General features: G+C 38.3%; 1 non-coding gene across 1 annotated transcript; it reads left to right on the top strand.

The window, feature by feature from the left end:
- The first annotated feature begins 17,256 nt into the window (after positions 1 to 17,256).
- Positions 17,257 to 17,363, top strand: LOC128294812 (small nucleolar RNA R71). Its single transcript, XR_008285119.1, has one exon. It is a non-coding gene; the product is annotated as a small nucleolar RNA R71 (small nucleolar RNA).
- The last annotated feature ends 5,054 nt before the right edge of the window (positions 17,364 to 22,417 follow it).

Below are 22,417 nucleotides of genomic sequence, written 5' to 3'. Positions count from 1 at the left end.
AAATCACCTCCTAAACACAATAGTCATGGACAATGCCGAATCCTCAAGTGTTTGAACATAAATTATTTTACTAATATAAACATTCACGAATCATATTCATAGGAAGATCGATTTCTTTCCATAGCACATTCATCATCCATACTTAGATGAAACAACCAAAATCCTTCCTTTATACCCTAGCCGAATGCTCCAATCATCCATACAAATTACAAATTTTTGCATGGCTAAGTAGGAGCCATTTAACATGCAAGAAAAATAATCATAGGAGAAGAATTTATCATTCTAAGTAAGCTCCTATCTCCAACACTAAATCATTCGGCATTTTGCCTAGACACACACAAGAAATCTCAACTTCCTTGACCTTACCAAGAGTGCATCCACCATTCAACTTAGCATATTACAAAACCAAATCAACAAACTCAAAGCTTACCTCCTAGTAGCCAAAGGTACTTGCCGAATTGACTTGAGTAAATCTCCCTTCTTTTCACCCTTTGTTTCGGCTATAGCAAAAGAAAGAAAAACATGAACACTTTTTTTTTCTTCTTCTCAAGCCATGGCAATTGTAACAAAATGAGAAAGGATGAACAACAAAATTTTTTTTCTCCTTTCTTTTCCTCAACTCAGGGCAACAAGGGGGCATCCACACTCTTTTTTTTTGTTCATCATTTCCCTTTTTCTCCATTTCTTTATTCTTTCTAACATGATCCATTAACTAGACATGTTTGAAACATGTTCCCTTTTGCCCATGCTCTTTATTTTATTATTTCTAACATCCACCATTAGCAAAACATGTTCAAGACATGTTTTCTTTTGCCCATCTTAATTACCATGGCGGCCACTTCCTATAGTTGGCTAAATTGACATGCAAATCCTCATGTCTTTACTTCATGCATTATTTGGCCACTTAAAATTCACCTATCACATTTTCAAGTCCTAACACATGGGTCCTTTCTTATGAATTAGCACCTAATTAATAAAATCAAGGCACGAAATATTTACGCATACAAATTCCACATACAATAAGTACAGAATATAACACCTAATTATTCTTGTGACTCGGTTTTGTGGTTTCGAAACCACTCTCCGACTAGGGTCACATTAGGGGTGTCACAACTCTCCCCCACTTAAGAGATTTTCGTCCCCGAAAATCTTACCGGTAAATAGGTTTGGGTATCGTTCTTTCATAGAGTTCTCGGGTTCCCATGTAGCTTCTTCTATCCCGTGTTTGAGCCATAACACTTTTACTAGCGGAACTTTCTTGTTTCGTAACTCTTTCACTTCCCGAGCTAGGATACGAGTGGGTTCTTCCTCGTAAATCATATTGGCTTGCATTTCAACCTCTGATGGACTAATCACGTGCGATGGATCGGATCTATAGCGTCAAGCATCGAAACATGAAAGGCGTCGTGAATCTTTTCGAGTTCGGGGCAAAATCAAACGATATGCAAGCTGGACCGACTCGTTCGGATATCTCATATGGCCCAATGAACCTCAGACTCAATTTGCCTTTACGGCCAAATCGAGTATCTTTTCCAAGGTGAAACTTTAAGAAACACTTTATCTCCCACGATACTCGATGTCTTTTCGTTTGAGATCCGCGTCGACTTCGACGATCGGAGGCTATCTTCAGACTTTCACGGATTACTTTCACTTTCATTCAGCATCTTTAATCAAATCCACCCGAAAATTTTGCTTTCACCGAGCTCGGTCCAAAACAATGGTGTACGGCATTTACAACCGTATAAAGCCTCGTAAGGCGCCATCTTAATACTTGTTTGAAAGCTATTGTTGTAAGCGAATTCAACCAAAGGTAAATATCGTTCCCATGAACCACTAAACTCAAGGATGCAACATCTCAACATATTCTCGAGTATTTGAATTATCCGTTCGGATTGACCATCGGTTTGGGGGTGAAAGCGATGCTAAAATGCACTTGGTACCCAAAGCCTCTTGCAATTTCTTCCAAAATCGCGATGTAAATCTTGGGTCTCTATCCGACACGATAGAAATGGTACCCCATGCAATCGAACAATTTGGGAGACGTATAATTCGCCAATCTATCAAGCGAAAAATCATGCGGACAGAATAAAATGAGCGGACTTGGTCATCTATCAACAATGACCTGCATCGAGTCTTTCTTATTCGAGTCAATGGTAACCCGACACAAAGTCCATTGTTACTCGATCCCATTTCCATTCGGTATCATGATTGGTGAAGTAATCCCGATGGTACTTGATGTTCCGCTTTCACTTGTTGACATGTCAAACACTTGAAACAAATTCGAAATGTCTCGTTTCATCTGGGCCACCAAAATTGGCACTTCGGATCATTGTACATTTTAGTACTACCGGGTGGATGACATTCGACTCTCGTGAGCCTCGTTCAAAATCATCGAAACAAGTTCCGAATCCTTTGGAATACATAATCGACCCTTGAACGTCTAGCAATCATTGTCGTCAATCTGAAATTCCGATTCCTCATTCGAAACACATTCAACTCGTTTAGCGACCAATTTAGCGTCGACCTTCTGAGGTTCAAGTATTTGATGAATCAATAACGGTTTGGCCTCTAATTCGACTACTAGCACCTCCTCGGGTGAAACGGATAGATGAGAATCCATCGCTCTCAAAGCAGACAGTGCCTTACGACTTAAAGCATCAGCCACCACGTTGGCCTTTCCTGGGTGATAATCAATGACAAGTTCATAGTCCTTCAACAACTCAAGCCAACGTCTTTGTCGCAAGTTTAGATCTCCTTGAGTCATCAGATATTTAAGACTCTTATGGTCCGAATAAATATGACACATTTCTCCAAACAAGTAATGCCGCCATATCTTCAAGGCGAACACTATGGCTGCTAGTTCAAGGTCATGGGTCGGATAGTTTCTCTCATGCGGCTTTAGTTGTCTCGACGCGTAAGCCACAACTCGACCTTCTTGCATCAACACACAACCTAACCCAAGCAAGGATGCGTCATCAGATATGGCAAACTCTTTCTGGGACTCACTTGTACTAGTACCGGGCCTCGGTTAAACAGGTTTTAGTAGATCGAAACTTTCTTGACAGCGTTCCGACCACTCGAACTTAACATCTTTTTGAAGTAGTTTTGTCATCGGTGCAGCTATCATCGAAAAACCTTTCACAAATCGTCGATAGTATTCGGCAAGCACCAAAAATCTCCTAACCTCGGTAACATTCCTTGGAGGTTTCCAATCAACTATGGCCGAAATTTTGTTCGGGTCCACCCTGACACCCGATGCGGACACCACGTGCACCAAAAAGCTATCCTCTTTCAACCAAAATTCACATTTACTGAACTTTGCGTATAACTGCTTATCTCGTAAGATTTGCAGCACTAGCCTTAGGTGTTCAGCATGTTCAGTTTCATCTCTCGAATAGACCAAAATGTCATCGATAAATACAACTACGAACCGATCCAAGTATGGCCTGAAAATTCTATTCATTAAACCCATAAATACCGCAGGGGCATTAGTAAGCCCAAACGGCATCACCAGGAATTCGTAGTGACCGTACCTCTTTCTAAAAGCAGTCTTGGGTATGTCCGATTCTCGGACCCCCAACTGATAGTACCCCGACCTCAAATCTATCTTTGAAAACACTGAGGCTCCCTTTAATTGATCAAACAAATCGTCAATTCGTGACAACAGATATTTGTTCTTTATCGTCACTTTATTCAACTGGCGATAGTCGATGCACAATCTCATAGTTCCATCCTTCTTCTTCACAAACAATACTGGTGCGCCCCATGGAGAAAAACTCGTCGAGCGAAACCTCTATCCGTCAATTCTTGCAATTGAACCGTCAATTCCTTTAATTCCGTTAATGCCATACGATACGGGGCTATTGAGATCGGCGTAGTACCCGGTACAACTTCGATGCCGAATTCCACCTCTCGAACCGGTGGCAATCCCGGTAACTCCTCAGGAAACACATCTGAATACTCACAAACCACTGGTACCGATCCGAGTTTCCTTTTTGTTTCTTTACTTTCAAGCACATACGCAAGGTATGTTTCACACCCCTTTTTCACATATCTCCGAGCGGTCATAGAAGATATTATCGCTGGCACTCCTTTTAAATCAGTAGACTCGACTCGGACTACCTCATTATTTGCACTCCTTAAATCAATGGTTTTCCTTTGCAGTCCACCATTGCATCATGTACTGATCACCAATCCATACCAAGAATAACATCGAATTCATCAAATGGTAGAAGCATCGATCGGTAGGAAAACAGATTCTCGAATTATTAGGGGCATCTCTTGCACACTTTATCAACGAGTACATATAGACCCAAAGGGTTTGACACTCAATTACGAACTCGATGAGACTCAACAGGTAGAGTCTTACTGGATGCTAAGGTTTCACATACATATGAATGAGTAGAGCCGGGGTCAATCAATGCAATCACACTAGTATCAAAGAGAGTAAAAGTACCAGTGATAACGTCAGGGGAGGATGCCTCCTCTCGTGCGCGGATGGCATATGCTCTAGCAGGAGCACGGGTCTCGGATCGAACAGTCGTATCAGAGGCTCCTCTCTGATTACCACCCCTACCTCTAGAAATTCTCGGGGGCCTACCTCTAGCCGTCGTTCCACTAGGTCTTGCACCTTGCGTCTTATTACTCTCATCTAGCTCCGTGCAATCTCTAATGAAGTGGTCCTTCGAACCGCATCCATAACAGGCCCTATTAACAGACTTACCCCAACATTCACCTAGGTGTCGTCTTCCACATTAGGGGCATTCAGGTTTCTCTCGAGATTATTGCCCACACTAGCTACCGAAGTAGCTCGGGAGTCCGTCAATGGTCGGGCTCTGATGGAAATTCCCGCAGTCGCCCTCGACTTATTAGTGTCCTCCCTGAACTTCTTTACAGCCGAGAACGGAGCTTTACTCGCCAATATTTTACGATAATCTCTTGTTTCAAATTCAGCCTTCTTCTTCTCCTTTCCAAGTTCTTCCGCCTTGCAAGCTCGTTCGACTAGTGTTACGAACTCCTTTATCTCCAAAATACCCACTAGCAGCTTTAAATCTTCATTCAATCCTTCTTCAAATCTTTTGCACATAGCAACCTCATCAGCCACACACTCCCGAGCATACCGACTAAGTCTTACGAACTCATGTTCGTATTCAGATATGGTCATACGGCCTTGCTTGAGTTCCAAGAATTCCTTACGCTTCTGATCGATGAACTGTTGACTAATGTATTTCTTTCAAAATTCTGATTGAAAGAAATCCCAAGTAACTCGTTCGTTTGGGACTATGGAAATTAAAGTCCTCCACCAATAGTAAGCTGAGTCTCGCAACAAGGATATAGCACACTTAAGACATTCATCGGGTGTGCATGACAGTTCATCTAACACTCGAATGGTGTTATCGAGCCAGAACTCGGCCTTTTCGGCATCATCAAGAACTATGGCCTTGAACTCCTCAGCCTCGCTTCCTAATCAGTCTGGTGGTTTACTTAGCCTCACAGATCGATGAATCGGAGGCATTGCGGGCTCTTGGGGTGCGATATTTAAATTCGGGAATGGTTGGACAGCCGGATTGGTTCGGGCATATTATGCGACCCACTCATTCATCATGGTGAAGAAGGCTTGTTTCGCCCTTCATTTTGATTATTCGCGGATGACCGAGGCTCAACAGCGGCGTCCCTTGCACGGAGCAGCCGCTACACTTTCAACGTCATCCGCAAGGGTCTCTCTACCGGGTTCCATTTGTTAATCAAAACAAAAACTTCAACCGTCAAGTCATCACCTTTTAAGCACTAACAATTTGGCATGTATAGCTAGACTCGCACGCGCTATGGTAGTCCTAGAACCGACTAAACTATAGCTCTGATACCAATAAAATGTAACACCCCAAACCCGTGACCGTCACCGGATTTGACCACGTGGTGTTACCAGGCTTACTTCCCTTATTCCTCTCTTTGAAATGTTTAATTTCTGTTCCAGGCAGGCTAGCTAACTGCGTCACTATCACCTTAAAAGTCATATCTCGAGTTCCAGAACTCGAAAAGTAGTTCAGTCAATTTTCCCTGAAACTATACTCATAATCCCATCTACACATTTTTTTCTAGATTTTTTGGTCAAGCCAATTAGTACAGTTTATTAGTTAAAGTCACCCCTGTTTCAGAGTTCGACTACACTGACCTTTGCGCATTACGACCTGGATATCATCTCGTACAGAGCTCCAATGCTCATACCGTTTGTTTCTAATGAAACTAGACTCAAAGGGGAATCTATGAATATAAGGCATGACTCCTAATTGTTTCTGGATAATGTATGGGAAATTTTCAAAGTCGAAACAGAGGATCCAGAAACCGTTCTGGCCCTGTCTCACGAAATCTCGAATATCTCTTAAAATACGGCTCATATGGTCGTTTCATTTCATCCATATGAAAATAGATTCATCAAGGTTCAATTTCATAATTTATTCACTATTTAATTCTACTTCTAATATTTTTAGTGATTTTTCCATCTCACCTCACTGCTGCTGGCAGCATCTATTACTAAAGCAAACAATGACTATTTCATAATTCTTCCATGGCCAACTATTTCATCATACATAATGCAACTATGGCCACCTTATCAAAATTAAGGTTTCTAAGGCTCGTGACCATAGGTTTTAGAATCACACTCAACCGACCACATAGGCCATTTTCGCATGGCTTAAAGTTTACAACCCACAATTCAACAAAACAAAATAGCCTATACATGCCAAATGTTCTCCTAGTTCAACTACGAAGACAATACCAAAAGATTTCCAGCCGGTGTGATGACTTCAACGACGGTTCCGAAACACGCATAACGATACGAGTCCAAGAGACCTAAAATGGGTGACAAGAAAACACCGAGTGAGTTTATAACTCAGAAGTCATAAGCATTTCACAACCATCCGTTACTAAAATTATAATAAAATGAAATAATGAAACAAGGCCCATTGTTCCATACATACCGAACTACCATAGTTCCTTAGACCTTTCGGATCAATGTTATACCAAGTCATACATTTACATTTCATATACTATTCAATAGGATATTTGAAGCAATTTCCATTCATCATTTTATTTCCGCAACAATCATGCAATTGAAATCATCACATAGATTTAAAACTTACCGACTCAATCCCGAGCATGAACATAGTATCTATTAGCCACGAACTCAAGGTACTTACTCTTTCCGCTATCCATACTCCACTCGATGAAGACACACCCTCCATATAATTGTTTGATCGGAGATATATATATATATATATATATAGAGTACGCACACACAGTGCTTAATACTCGATTTCACACACTTAGTGCCATGTGATTTAAGCCCGCACACATAGTGCCATACCCTTCGAGCTCGCACACCCAATGCCGTATATTTCCAGCATGCACACTTAGTGCCATATATTTCCAGCATGCACACTTAGTGCCATATATTTCCAGCATGCACACTTAGTGCCAATCTTGTCACCGTACACACGTATTGCCCGCACACTTAGTGCCGAAAGCAAACTTTCTACACATTGCACTATTTCTTTTACATTCAACAATGTCATCATTCCATACACATACATTTTCATTTACATATCATTTAATTAAACACAATTGCATAGATATTATGATCATTTAAAACAATACCAAATATATGCTTAATGACTTACCTTATATTGGATGAAATGATTTCCAATCGACTACTCGATTATCTTTGCTTTGCCTTTGTTTGATTCTCCCCTTTTGATGTCTTGATCTCCTAGTATAAATACATTTAGTAGTTAAATTTCTTGCTGGATACTTATGTGTATAATTTAATGGTTTTCACTCCATTCACAACTATCCTTGTTCAAAATATCAAAACCTTAGCCAACATTCAATTAATGCATCAAGGCTGAATGTATTATCACTATTAAGGTAACCTAGTCTCAAGTATTTTCAATTCTAATGTACAACATCTCAAATTCCCATGACCGATCACACCTATTCTTACTTTCCAATATTCGAAATAATCAAAATCACCTCCTAAACACAATAGTCATGGACAATGCCGAATCCTCAAGTGTTTGAACATAAATTATTTTACTAATATAAACATTCACGAATCATATTCATAGGAAGATCGATTTCTTTCCATAGCACATTCATCATCCATACTTAGATGAAACAACCAAAATCCCTTCCTTTATACCCTAGCCGAATGCTCCAATCATCCATACAAATTACAAATTTTTGCATGGCTAAGTAGGAGCCATTTAACATGCAAGAAAAATAATCATAGGAGAAGAATTTATCATTCTAAGTAAGCTCCTATCTCCAACACTAAATCATTCGGCATTTTGCCTAGACACACACAAGAAATCTCAACTTCCTTGACCTTACCAAGAGTGCATCCACCATTCAACTTAGCATATTACAAAACCAAATCAACAAACTCAAAGCTTACCTCCTAGTAGCCAAAGGTACTTGCCGAATTGACTTGAGTAAATCTCCCTTCTTTTCACCCTTTGTTTCGACTATAGTAAAAGAAAGAAAAACATGAACACTTTTTTTTTTCTTCTTCTCAAGCCATGGCAATTGTAACAAAATGAGAAAGGATGAGCAAAAAAAATTTTTTTTTCTCCTTTCTTTTTCCTCAACTCACAGCAACAAGGGGGGGCATCCACACTCTTTTTTTTTTTTTGTTCATCATTTCCCCTTTTTTCTCCATTTCTTTATTCTTTCTAATATGATCCATTAACTAGACATGTTTGAAACATGTTCCCTTTTGCCCATGCTCTTTATTTTATTATTTCTAACATCCACCATTAGCAAAACATGTTCAAGACATGTTTTCTTTTGCCCATCTTCATTACCATGGCCGGCCACTTCCTATAGTTGGCTAAATTGACATGCAAATCCCTCATGTCTTTACTTCATGCATTATTTGGCCACTTAAAAATTCACCTATCACATTTTCAAGTCCTAACACATGGGTCCTTTCTTATGAATTAGCACCTAATTAATAAAATCAAGGCACGAAATATTTATGCATACAAATTCCACATACAATAAGCATAGAATATAACACCTAATTATTCTTGTGACTTGGTTTTGTGGTTTCGAAACCACTCTCCGACTAGGGTCACATTAGGGGTGTCATAACATATGTACGGAATTCATGAATCAAACTCAACACATTAGTTAGTACTCTCCTTAGCCGAATTTTCTAAGTCAAGATAAAGCCTTCAACATGCTTACTCATGGCCGAACAACACATCAACCTAGGTACTCATTCATGTGGCCGATTATGCATGTTGATGTTGAGGCCAATTATATGTTTAATACCACACATGAATGGCATACATTTTACTAGCTAATGCATTACATATTGTAGCTCAATACACATCTATCATTTACTTCATAACCGAAACATCATCACAAGTAAATATATACCTTGAGATAGTATATATGTCATACCAATACATCATGTGCAAACATATATACATATAGGTGCAAGGGTCGAATCTCAAGTTGATTATAACCAAATATAAACATATATCCAAAACACAAATCTTACCTACCATGCAATAAGCATAAATCATTCTTATGGATATACCATGGCCGAATACATCACAACACCATACCATTTCAATTTTGGTCATGGTTAAACAAAGAACTTAATGTCTCACTCAAAAATGCTAAAAAGAAAATCCAAGAATCATCAACCCACCATCACATATATCATCAACAAGCTTCATATTTAGCATGCAATGGCATTAACACAAAATCCACCTTGGCCGAACATCATTCCCATGACATAGCAAAGATTTGAACCATGGGCTAATTAGAACTCAAGCTAGCAACTAAAAACATGCATGAATCTCATGGCACAACCTCAACATACCTTAATCTAGATACAAGTATGGCCAAACCTCCTCCTAATCCTCTTCCAACCCAAGCATGAAGCAAGAACTCCCTCCTTCTTTCTTAGGATTTTCGGCCAAGAGAAGTGAAAATGATGAACACTTTTTTTTTTGTTTTCTTTCCCTCAACTCACGGCAATGGGGGATCACACACCTTCTCTCTTTTTTTTTTCCATTTCTTTATTCCTAACCTTAGTTTATTGTTTCCTCCGATAATGCACCAACAAAACATGTCTATGACATTTTTTGCCCATCATTCTTTGTCATGGCCGGCCACCACTTATAAAAAGAAGGGATATTTGACATGCAAGTCCTCCCTTTTGATTACATGCACTATTAGGTCCTTATAGATTAGCCTATCACATTTCAAAAGTGTCACACAAGTCATAATAACTGAATTCACATGCAATCGACTAAACCAAAGCTTGAAATTTTCACACATTCATAAATACATATTCTAGACAATAAATATTACGTTCAAACATTTCGGTGACTCGGTTTAGCGGTCCCGAAACCACTTCCCGACTAGGGTCAATTTTGGGCTGTCACAGGTTTAGTTCATATTTATGAAATAAAACATCTTAAAAGAATAATGATAACAAAACATAAAGAAAACTTAAGAACTCTTGAAGGGAATTGAAGGGAGATCTTCAATCTTGAAGGTGAATCCGGCTTCTAAGATGGATCAATCGGCTTTCTTCGAGTAATTCCCTCCCTCTTACTCTGTGTGTCCCTTTAATCCTCCTCTTGTGTGTTTAAATAGGCTTTAGAATGCCTAAAAGCCCTCAAGAGTGGCCTTTTCTGAATAGGATTAAACTTGGGCTCGACAGGGACACGCCCGTGTGACACACCCGTGTGCGATTGCTTCAAACCGTGTTCGAGTCAGTTAAATAGACACGGGCGTGTGGTCTACCCGTGTAAGTCGTGCTCGATTCTATTAAAAGAACACGAGTGTATGGTCTTCTCATGTACAGAAGTCCAGGCCGTATTGATTTCACATGTTGGTCCATTTTTTCCGTTTTCAGCCTGTTTCTCGCTCTTTTTACTCTCCTATTCTCACCTAAGTATAAAACATGAAATTAAAGGATTAAGAGCATCGAATTCACCAAATCTAAGAACAATTCATCCAAAAATATGCTAAGCATGAGGTAAAAATATGTATAAATTATGGTTTTTCAAATACGCCCACACTTAAGCGTTTGCATGTCCTCAAGCAAAATCCTCAACTCACAATTAAAATAAATTCTTTTCAACTTATAATTCTCATCAATAGTAACTCAAAATAATCCATAAGTAATCATACATTGAAAATTCAAATCGAAGAACATCAAAGTTTCAAACATTCCAAGTTGAGCATTTTATCACGAAAACATATGTGTCTCCCCTAATTTAAGTAATTACCTTTGATTCAAAACATCACAGAGTTTCACATCCGCCCTAAAGATTCACTCAAATCACTCAAAGTGTTTAAGGACAAGAAATTTAGCACTCAACAGTCAATATGTAAAGTTATTACCATAGGCTTGCGTGAAAATCAAATCTCCACCACTATATATTGAGATGATACATCAATCAAAAGGTCTTTAGAGGGTTGTAATGTGGCTTTAGTTAGGGGGTGTGGTTAGAAGCTGAAAAAGAAGGTTAGAATCGAGATTGAATTGAAAAATTACCTAACTAGAAAAATACTACAACTTGATAAATTACATTTCTAATTATAAACTCCTAGAATTGAGCTTTTCTTCATGGGATAATGAATTTAAATACTTAAGCTCAAAAAACAAAGAATTACTACTAATATGTATGCATGTTGTTGGTTTTTTGTTTTTTAGAACAAGTCAAATAACATAGAATTTTGCTAATTATTACAATGAAAAATAAAACATAGCTAAGCAATTAATTCAAATCAAATCTCGACAAAAATAAGGATCAAATTAGGGGATTTCAACAATAATGGGTTATGGGTTAATATTGAGGGTAAATCAATGAATGGCTTGTTAGGCTCAAAGGGGTTCACTAAGGGTTAATTATGAGGGTAAGCTTTTATGGAGTAAGTGGGTTAAACCTAAGTGCCTTTATCATCTCGACATATCAAATCAATGGTGTGGTCTTGACATGCATAATAAAGCAAGTTCTAGAATAACGATTCGATATTGACGCACTCATAGCAATAATAAAAGTGAGCATGAAAGAAATAATAGATGCTCTAAAGGCTCAAGATCTCAAAAAAATTATGGCTTTTTGATGTTAAACCTGTGAATTTCAACTCAAGATAATACCTAAACTGGGGGAAACATCCTAAAAATTTTTAGTCTTAAAAAAAATCAACTTATCATGCTTGATTCTCTAATTCCTTAAAGTTTCACAATAAATGCATAAATGCCTATGTTTTAATTCAAGACATATCAATAAAAATCATAAATTAATCAAAATTCATTCTAATAATGATATGAGAAGATTATTTGAGAACAAGACAAAATTCAGGGATTTTTCTGATATAAATATCCCCCCATACTTAAGATGTACATTGTTCTCAATGTACAAAGATATATAATAGTGATATAAAGATAATATCAGAAGAGAGAGGGAGAGAAGTGAAACTTCCTGAATGTTGAACGGAATCCTTGAATTGAAGGTATGGAGAATAATCAGCCAAGGCAATTATAAGATTGGAGGAGGATACTCCGGTGGTGGTAAAGGTTGGGTTCCACAACTACAATGTCTAGCAAAGAGGTTATCGTGGTGGTCGGGCAGGACATGGCAGTCGTGGAGAACCTTTTCCAGTGGAGTTTCAAGTTCCTAAGTGATGGTGAGCTTTGGAGCTCTTTATAACTATGATAAAATCAAGAACTCTTTAGGAAATATAAAGAAGCATAATTACTCGTAATGAAATAGCCAAAACTATAGATTGTTCAATAAAAATTATAAAACCTAAAAATGAAATAATATTAAAGGAAAATAAAATAAAAAAGTACTTAGCGAAGATAAATAAAGATAAAAGTGAAAATAAAAATAATAAATAAAAAGTCTTTAAACATCGTCATCGCCTAATGGTTCGCGAAGTGGTGGTGTAGATGATATATGAAGGTGCTGACAAATCTAATGTAGAGTAGCATCAATGTGATCAAAGCGCTAAAAACACTACTACTCAAATCGAGTAAAGCTCTTAGAAAAATTAGAATATGAAGTTGTCACATGAATTGGACGATGAATGGGTGGTGGCTAAGACGGTAGGACCTCATGACATGGAGGGACATCATCAATAATGTCCTCTGGGTCCTTCTCCTCATCGGACTAGACCAGGCGGTACTAGGGCGGGTCAACTCCATGTCGACGCTTGATCATCCTTATACGTAGCATACTCGAGATGCCCTGTGGGGACATCTGACCAATGAGGGTGAGGGTAGATGCTTGCGTCGCCATGTTGAGGAGGCCGAAATACCGCGCCAGGCGAGACACACATAAGTGCCGATGGATATGACTCCCTTCCTATGCCCCTCCGTCTGATGACGAATGGCGAGGGAAATGAAATAGGCAAGGTTGAAGACGTGCCCGTTCGCCATACTCCATAAAAAGTAGGCGTCATGAGTGTTGACGACGCCGGTGCTCTCTCGCTGCCTTGTCAGAGTGTGGGCCAAGATGGCATGTAAGTACCTCAAGGATGGGGAGAGGGTAGATGCCTTAGAGCGGCTGGGGTCATAGGTGGCCGAAACAGGAACGAGGGCCCTCCAGCAGTTGGAGGGAGACAAGTGGATGTGGTGATGGAGGGTGTCAAAATCATCGACGTCCATGAACTCCTCCGTATAGAGCCACAAAGCGACGCCGAACTCAGGTACGCTCAACTGATGGACTAAACCTCCAAGACAAAACTAAACCATTTCGGGATCATCAAACTCTATCATAACTACTTGAAGATGAAAGGTTGAGCAAAGTTCAAGTGTGAGCTTGAGGTACGCCGGCTCGATGATCTCAAAAAAGAGCCCCCATGGGTTAGTCGTCAAAAGGGCTCAAACCGCGTCAGCCTGTTGGATTTGTTCAAGTGCGGCCCAGTCAATACAGCGGCCCACACCTAGGGGTCGGGCCCGTAGTATTTGAAATAGTTCCTCCTGTGATCCCGGTGGGAATTAGAGGAACGGATGTCTGATCTCGACAGTAGGACCCGAGGATGATGCCACTCCTTTCCTCTTCTTCGAGGCGGGGACAACGGTTTTCTTGTCGCTTGGATTCGACATGATATACCTGCAAGAGAAACTTAAATCTTAATGAATGTAAAAGATAACATATATTAACCATGAATTAAACTAACAAATGCAATCAAAAACTACTAACACTAACGAGACTCAACCAAAAGCAATCAAACTTGATAGAGATTTTATGGTACATAGCAGAGTAATAGTAGGACTAAATTCAAAATGATCTAAATGAAAGTATCTAAGCATGGTGAACTAAATCCTAAAAATGAGGATGATATGATAAACAATTAGTAGCAAAAGCAATAAAAGGATAAAAATTAGGATTATCATGTTAGTAAGCATCCAAAGGAAGTAATAGAGAAGAGAAAATCATTAGTGGAGGAGTGGTGGGTAGAGGAACGACGGTGTGATGGTAGGGAGTGGTTAAGGTCTGCCACGGGCGTGGGTAGTGTGTCGTGTGGTACACAAGGGTGAGAAGACGAGAGGAGAGAGTGAGAAAGGGAAGAAAAATAAAGGAGAAAGGAAAGTTAGGGTAGCCGGTCGGCGGTGGGGGAGGGGTTGCTGCAGCTAGGGTTTAGAGTTTTTGGAGAAGGGGATGATGAATATTGAGGGGTTTATATAGATATTGGGGCACACGGCCATGGGGCATGCCTGTGTGCCCTAATTTTAACTCGTGTGTATCATGATTTTCAAATTTGGGCACGTCTGAAATTCAGTCCACGCCCGTGTTCTTTAGGCTTGTTGATGAACACAGGCGTGTCGTACGGTCTTGTTCTGCTTCGTTCGCTTCTCCCATGCCCTTGTATGGATGTCCACACCCGTGTTATTTTGCCAGTCTTGACCACAAGTAGTGAGCACGGGCGTGTCGCACGTCCATGTTGTTTTCTCAGTTTCAACCATGGCATCTAGACACGGGCGTGTCGCACGCCACTGTTGTTTTGACAGATACACCCACAACCATATTGCATAACTGTGGAAACTTATCGACTCCCATACTGTGGAAAAATTTTGCCCTATTTTCACACGGTCGTATCGCACGGCCGTGTTGCCTTCCGGGGTGTGGGCACGGCCTAAGGCACGCCCGTGGGCTTGGCTGTGTGGTTCTAGAAAACCTGTGTTCAGTGACTCAGTTAGTGAATTAAATGTTAAAAACTAAAATTTAAAGAAGTTAACATCGTTAGTGCTTAGGTTACCTCCCGAGAAGCGTTTATTTATAGTTTAAGCTCGACTTACCTCTCTGTTGCATGGTCATGGTGGTGCGAGGAGTTTACACTCCTCATCTCTGCTATTAATTTTATCAAAATAAGGTTTTAGACGTGTACTATTTACCTTGAATGTACTGAATTTGGGATGAATTACCTCAACTGTGTCGTATGGGAAAATGCTAAGTACCGTAAGAGGGATTTATCTATTAGGTTCAGATGTGGCAATCCGAGGGTCTGCTGCATCTAATAGTACTTTGTCTCCAACCTTAAGTTGATTTGGTGAAATATTGAGCTTGTCATGGCGTGGTTTCGGTTTATTGTGTGATCTTGGTTTCTATGTCCGCCATTCATCTAGTTCCTCGACTTGTAGCCTTCGTTCTTCATAGATAGGTTCTTTGTTGTTATTTGAATAAGGCTTATGTATGCTTTTCGAACGTATTTCCTGCAAGGAAGGTTGCACCATATGATCAGCATTAGTAAAATTTCGAGCATGAAGAGTGATTGTTTCCTCACCCACACGAAGTGTGAGTTCACTTGTACCAACATCAATTATAGTTCTAGCAGTTGCTAAAAAGGGCCTTCCTAAAATTAAAGGCACGTCACTATCCTTTTCTATGTCTAGAACAACAAAATCAACTGGGAATCTGAGTTTTTCAATTTTAACGAGTACATCTTCAATAATACCCTTAGGAAATCTGATTGTTTTGTCTGCTAACTGAATGCTCATTCTAGTTTGTTTGGGTTTCCCAAGACCTAGTTGTTTAAACATTTTATAAGGCATGACATTGATACTAGCCCCTAAATCAGCCAAAGCATTATTAACATCTAAACTACCAATTACACAAGGAATCGTAAAACTCCCTAGATCTTTTAATTTGTTGGCCAGCTTATTCTTTAGTATGGCTGAGTAAACTGCATTTAACTCCACATGTGACCTCTGATCCAACTTCCTCTTATTTGTTAAAAGCTCCTTTAAGAATTTGGCTGCGTTTGGCATCTGTGAAAGAGCTTTAATAAACGGTAAGTTGATATGTAATTTTTTTAATAATTTAAGGAATTTACCGAATTGTTCGTCTGTGTGGTCTTTCTTTGTCGCATTGGGGTATGGCACACGAGGTTTGTACTCTTTACTTATCGGTGTTTGTTCACTGTGGTCTACCTCACCTTTGCTTTTACTTACCACAATTCCTTACCTCGGTTTTGGTTCAGGTTCGACTAACCCTTTCTTATCTTGAATGGTAATTGTATTGAGTTGTTCGCTTGGGTTAGGTTTAGTGTTAATCGATAGGCTACCTTGTAGTCGTTCAGAAATCTATTTGGCGAGTTGGCCTATCCGAGCCCTTGGATCGATGCTTGCTAATTCTTAAGTGCTGTTTCGGTATTCTGAAAGCGAGTTTTTGACATCGAGATAAACTTTGTTAGCATCTCCTCAAGGTTCGGCTTCTTTTCCTGTTGGTAAGGTTGTTGTTGAAAACCCGGAAGATGTTGTGGCCTTTGATTTCCTTGACCTCCCTATGAGAAATTTGGGTGGTTTCTCCAACCTATATTACAAGTTTGAGATCTAGAATTATTACCGATATATTGAGCTTATTCCTCCTCCGTGCTAGGGTTGAAGGGTTGATATCTGTGTATGCTCCTCCTCCATTTGAATTGCACCTCATCACTAGATGTACCTAAGTAGAACCACACAAACCGTCAATCTTTTTATTTAAGAGTTCTACCTGGTTGGATATCATAGTAACCGCATCAAGGTTGAAAACACCGGCTACTTTTGTCGGCTTTGTTCTTATGACTTGCCACTGATAGTTATTCAGTGACATCTCTTCAATAAATTTGTAAACCACTTCAGGTGTTTTGTTATTGATAGTCCCACTAGCAGCTACATCGATAAGTTGCTTTGTTGAGGGGTTTATGCCATTGTAAAACGTTTGAACCTGTACCCATAAAGGTAACCCATGGTGAGGGCACCTTCTCAATAGGTCCTTGTATCTCTTCCATGCATCATAGAGTGTCTCTAGATTCGTCCGTACAAAAAAGGAGATATCATTCCTCAACTTAGTCGTTTTAACTGGCGAAAAATAATTAAGTAAAAACTTTTCGATCATTTGTTCCCAAGTAGTGATTGACCCTCGTGGTAATGACTTCAACCACTGTTAGCTTTGTTCCTCAATGAAAGGGAAACAACCGAAGGTGAATGGCATCATCAGAAACTTCATTGATCTTAAAAGTGTTGCAAAACTCTAAGAAATTCACCAAATGAGCGTTTGGGTCCTCGTCCTGCAAACCATTAAACTGAACAAACTGTTGGATCATTTGAATTGTGTTAGGTTTCAGTTCAAAATTATTTGTAGCAATAGTAGGCCTAACTATATTTGACTTAGTTCCTATTAAAGTAGGTTTAGCATAATCATACATAGTGCGTGGAGCAAGATTTTGATTTACTGGATCAGCAGCAATCGTAGGAGGTAGCAGATTTTCCTAATTTTCAGTCATCTCCTCGGTTGTAGCATGAATGTTGTCCTCTTGCTCTTCCTCTGTGTATCTTAGGCTTCGTCTTATTTCTCTTCAGTTTTTGCGAGCTGTGCGATCGATCTCACAATCAAAAAGTAATGGTCTCGACGGGTTTCTTCTAGTCATGCACTATAAAAACCTGCCAGAAGCAAATAAATGAAAAATTAGAAAACAAAATAAAAATTTAAATTGCAATAAAAATAAAATGGCTAAAGTAATAAAAATCTACTATTCCTAATATCTTAGTTCCCCGGCAACAGTGCCAAAAACTTAATCGTGTGATGTGATACGTGCAATAAGTTTTATAATTTATGAATGTTTGTGCGTGATGAACATCTAAACTACCAATTAAACAAGGAATCATAAAACTCCCTGGATCCTTCAATTTTTGGGGTAGCTTATTATGTAATATGGCTGAGCAAACTGCATTCAACTCCACATGCGACGCCTCATCCAACTTTTATTTATTTGTCAAAAGGTCCTTTAAAAATTTGACTGCGTTTGGCATCTGCGAAAAGGCTTCAATAAACGGTAAGTTAATATGTTGTTTCTTTAAAAGTTTAAGGAATTTACCAAATTGTTCGTCTGATCGGTCTTTCCTTGTCGCATTGGGGTATGGCACACGAGGTTTATATTCTGTACTCATCGACTTTGGGTCATTGTGGCCTACCTCATTCTTACCTTTGCTTACCACCATTTCTGGCCTTGGTTTTGCAACTAACCCTTCCTCATCTTGAATTGCAATCGCGTTGAGTTGCTCCCTTGTGTTAGATTCAATATTACTTGGTAGGCTACCTTGTGGTCGTTCGGAAATCAACTTGGCGAGCTGTCCAATCTGAGTTTCGAACCCCTAGATTGATGCTTGTTGATTCTTGAGTGCCGTCTTTGTAACACCCCGTACCCGAGACCGTTGTCGGAGTCGAACACGAGGTGTTAACGGACTTACTTCATTACTTACACAGCTCGCACAATTCATTTTTAAATTTTCCAGACTAGCTGGCTAACTGCATCACAGTCACTTTTAAAAACATATCTCGAGTTTCAGAACTTGAAATTCAATTCTGTAAATTTTTCCTGAAACTAGACTAATATATCTATTTAAAAAGTTTTTTCTAGAATTTTTGGTCGGGCCAATTAGTACAGTTTATTAGTTAAAGTCTCCCCTGTTTTGGGGCTCAACTACTCTGACCTCTGTGTATTACGAATCAGATATCTCCCTGTACAGAGCTTCAATACCTATGTTGTTTGTCTCTAATAACTCAATAATGAATCTGTACATATAAATCATGACTTATAATTATCTTTGTAAAATTTAGGGTGAATTTTCAAAGTTATAATAGGGGATCCAGAAATCGTTCTGGCCCTATTTCACAAAAATTTAAGCATCTCATAAAATATAGCTCATATATCTGTTTTGCTTCTTGCATATGAAAATAGACTCACCAAGCTTCGATTCCATAACTTATTCATTATTTAATTCCATTTCTGCTATTTTTAGTGATTTTTCAGACTCACTTCACTACTGCTGTCTGAAGAATATTTTGTGGTAAATTTTAACTATTTCATGGTTTCCATGGATTAGCTAGCAATTTGACATACATAGCACTAATTAGGATCATGATTAGCCATTCCAATGGCTAATCATTATCAAGCATTTCCATACCACTTAATAACCATATCATAAGACCATATATATACAAAATAATTATAATGTCATACTCAAAATATACAAGCCATTTTCGCATGGCTATTCGAATATACATTACCAAAAGATACTTAATTAACAACAAAGGTCAGTCCTATACATGCCATTATCAAAGTCCAACTGAAAGAGTACCAAAAAGGGCCTTAGATAGTGTGGATGACTTCGACTTTGACACTTCTGAGTCCGATAACTGACGAACAAAATCTATAATACAAAGAATTTATGCAACAGAGTAAACGTTTCGATGCTTAGTAAGCTTATAAGTAAGGAAATCATTTGAAACAAAAACACAAAAGAAATAGCATTCATAAGGATAAATAAATGTCTATGCACAAGATCACATATTCATTTTAATTTACACTTCTATCAATATGTTTACATATTCGAAATCAAACTTAACTAAATTTCATTTGAATCAATTTCATGTAACTCGAGTGAGCTATAAACTTCATATAACCCTAAGGAATGGTCGGGAGAACCTCATTCGATTTCATAATCACAACTTATACTGTACCAAATTTTTCCAATGTATATATGAACCATACCTGGTCATATTAGAGATTATGAGCACATTAATCGGAATTATTACGACAGAATCACGCCTTTCCAAACATAAATACTTTCGGAATTTGGCTCGGATGTAACAACCAGCACGAATGACTTCGGGACTTAACCCGGTTATAATAACCCGCACGAATGCCTTTGGGACTTAGCCCGGTTATAATAACCCGCACGAATGCCTTCGGGACTTAACTCGGTTATAATAACCAGCACGAATGCTGTGCACATATATATATATATATCATAACCTATTAGCATTTCCATTGCATTGCTAGAAAACAAGTTCAACATGCTTATCAACCCTTACTCTTACGGCTCAATAGCTACATACACATAATACGATTTCATTTCGTTATTCCACATGAATTCTTTAACCATTCGGCTCCAAGTCATATAAAATAAAAATCATTTGTTTCACTATGTAATTTATATAGAACCATAAGATCACAACTTATCTACTATGCTTTTATATGATACCCATAAAATCATAAGCTAAGTTCCGTTACTCAAAGACTTACCTCGGTATTTTTCGATAGTTACGGATAGGCTACTCGATTGTTTTCTCCTTTCCTTTATCAGATTTAGTTCCCCTTGGCTCTTGAGCTTAATTTAACAAATAAACTGATTTAATCATTTTGAACATCAAAGAGAAATTCAAGGTACCTAACCCTTATTTTTAATAATGAAACCAACCATATACCTAATTATATATATATATATTTAGCCGAAATAACTCTCATATATATTAGACATTAGAGTCATCACATGGGTACAAAACATAGCCGAAAAAAATCTTTATCATAAATACCTATAATAACATCCAAATCATTAATTATTTTAACACACGCATGACACATAAAGTTAACTAAAGCTACATTCACTTATAAGGTAGTATCCCTAATGAGCTCATACCATGACTATACCTAACCGAATTCAAGTAGAGAATTTAGTACAATCACACATTTTCACTAATGTATAATTCTAGCATGCTTTAATATCTTATATACCTCATTCGGCCCTAACCGCTCAACTTAGCTTATATATACAAATTCCATCTCGAACTTAAAAGTAGCAAACTACAATTAGGTTACAATAATGCCCATCAATGACCGAATCACTCAATCACATCTATAACCGATTTTCTATCTTGTTCATATTAATGTCATAATTCATTTTAAAAAACTAATCTCTAATCTTTCATACTTTCATAGCCAATATCAAATATTAATGCCGAATGCTTAAGCACAACTAAACTAAAAATTTACCCAACATCATTTTAATTTGCCATTTCCTACTCTTCAAATTATCAAATACAAGGTGATTTACATCTATATATTAAACCAAACTTGCTAGCACACAAAATTCCTTAGCCGAATGTTATAAACCCAAGCCACACATATTGTTCATTAAGACCCTTCAATGACCACATTCGGCACCTCCCTATGAACAAACCAATTTCAACCTTCAAGAAAAAAATATATGTACTAAGAGTTTCAAACTACTTGGCCGAATATCAAACCTCCAAACAACCAAAACTTAATCCATGGAATGAATAGAACTTGAACTAATCACATTATTTATACATAAATTTCCAAGAATTTCAAAGTACTTACCTCTTCCTAAACATCATCCAAGCCGTACATGAAACAAGAGAATTCCTTTCTTCTTCCTCCCTCAAGTTACGGCAATGGAGGAGCAAGGATGAAACAACTTTGGTTTCTCCTCCCACTCACCTCATATTTTATTATTCTTAATTCATTAATTCATTTTGTAAACTAAAAATGTTAATAGAAAAATACATATTATCATTAATAACCCATACCATGGCCGGCCACTATCCAAAATTTGGCTAATTTGACATGCAAGTACACTTTTTTTTGACATCATGCACTATTAGATCACTTTTACATTAGTCTAACACATTTCACAATTGTCTCACATAAGTCCCTACTAATAAATTTCACATATATTGACCAAATTAAAGTATGAAACTTTCACACATTCATATTCACATATAATAAGCATCAAATATGACTGTTAATTATTTTTATGACTCAGTTTCGTGGTCCCGAAACCACTTTCCGACTAGGGTCAATTTAGGGCTGTCACAACTCTCCCCCACTTAAGAAATTTTCGTCCCCGAAAATCTTACCGGTAAATAGATTTGGGTATCGTTATTTCATAGAGTTCTCGGTTTCCCAAGTAGCTTCTTCGATCCCGTGTTTGAACCATAACACCTTTATTAACGGAACCCTTTTGTTTCGTAACTCTTTCACCTCACGAGCTAGGATACGAATCGGTTCTTCTTCATAACTCAAATCAGATTGAATTTTA

This window comes from Gossypium arboreum, chromosome 6, assembly GCF_025698485.1.
Source record: "Gossypium arboreum isolate Shixiya-1 chromosome 6, ASM2569848v2, whole genome shotgun sequence".
Taxonomy (NCBI): Eukaryota; Viridiplantae; Streptophyta; class Magnoliopsida; order Malvales; family Malvaceae; genus Gossypium; species Gossypium arboreum.
Note: the sequence above shows the minus strand (reverse complement) of the source record. Positions and strands in the feature narration are given on the sequence as shown.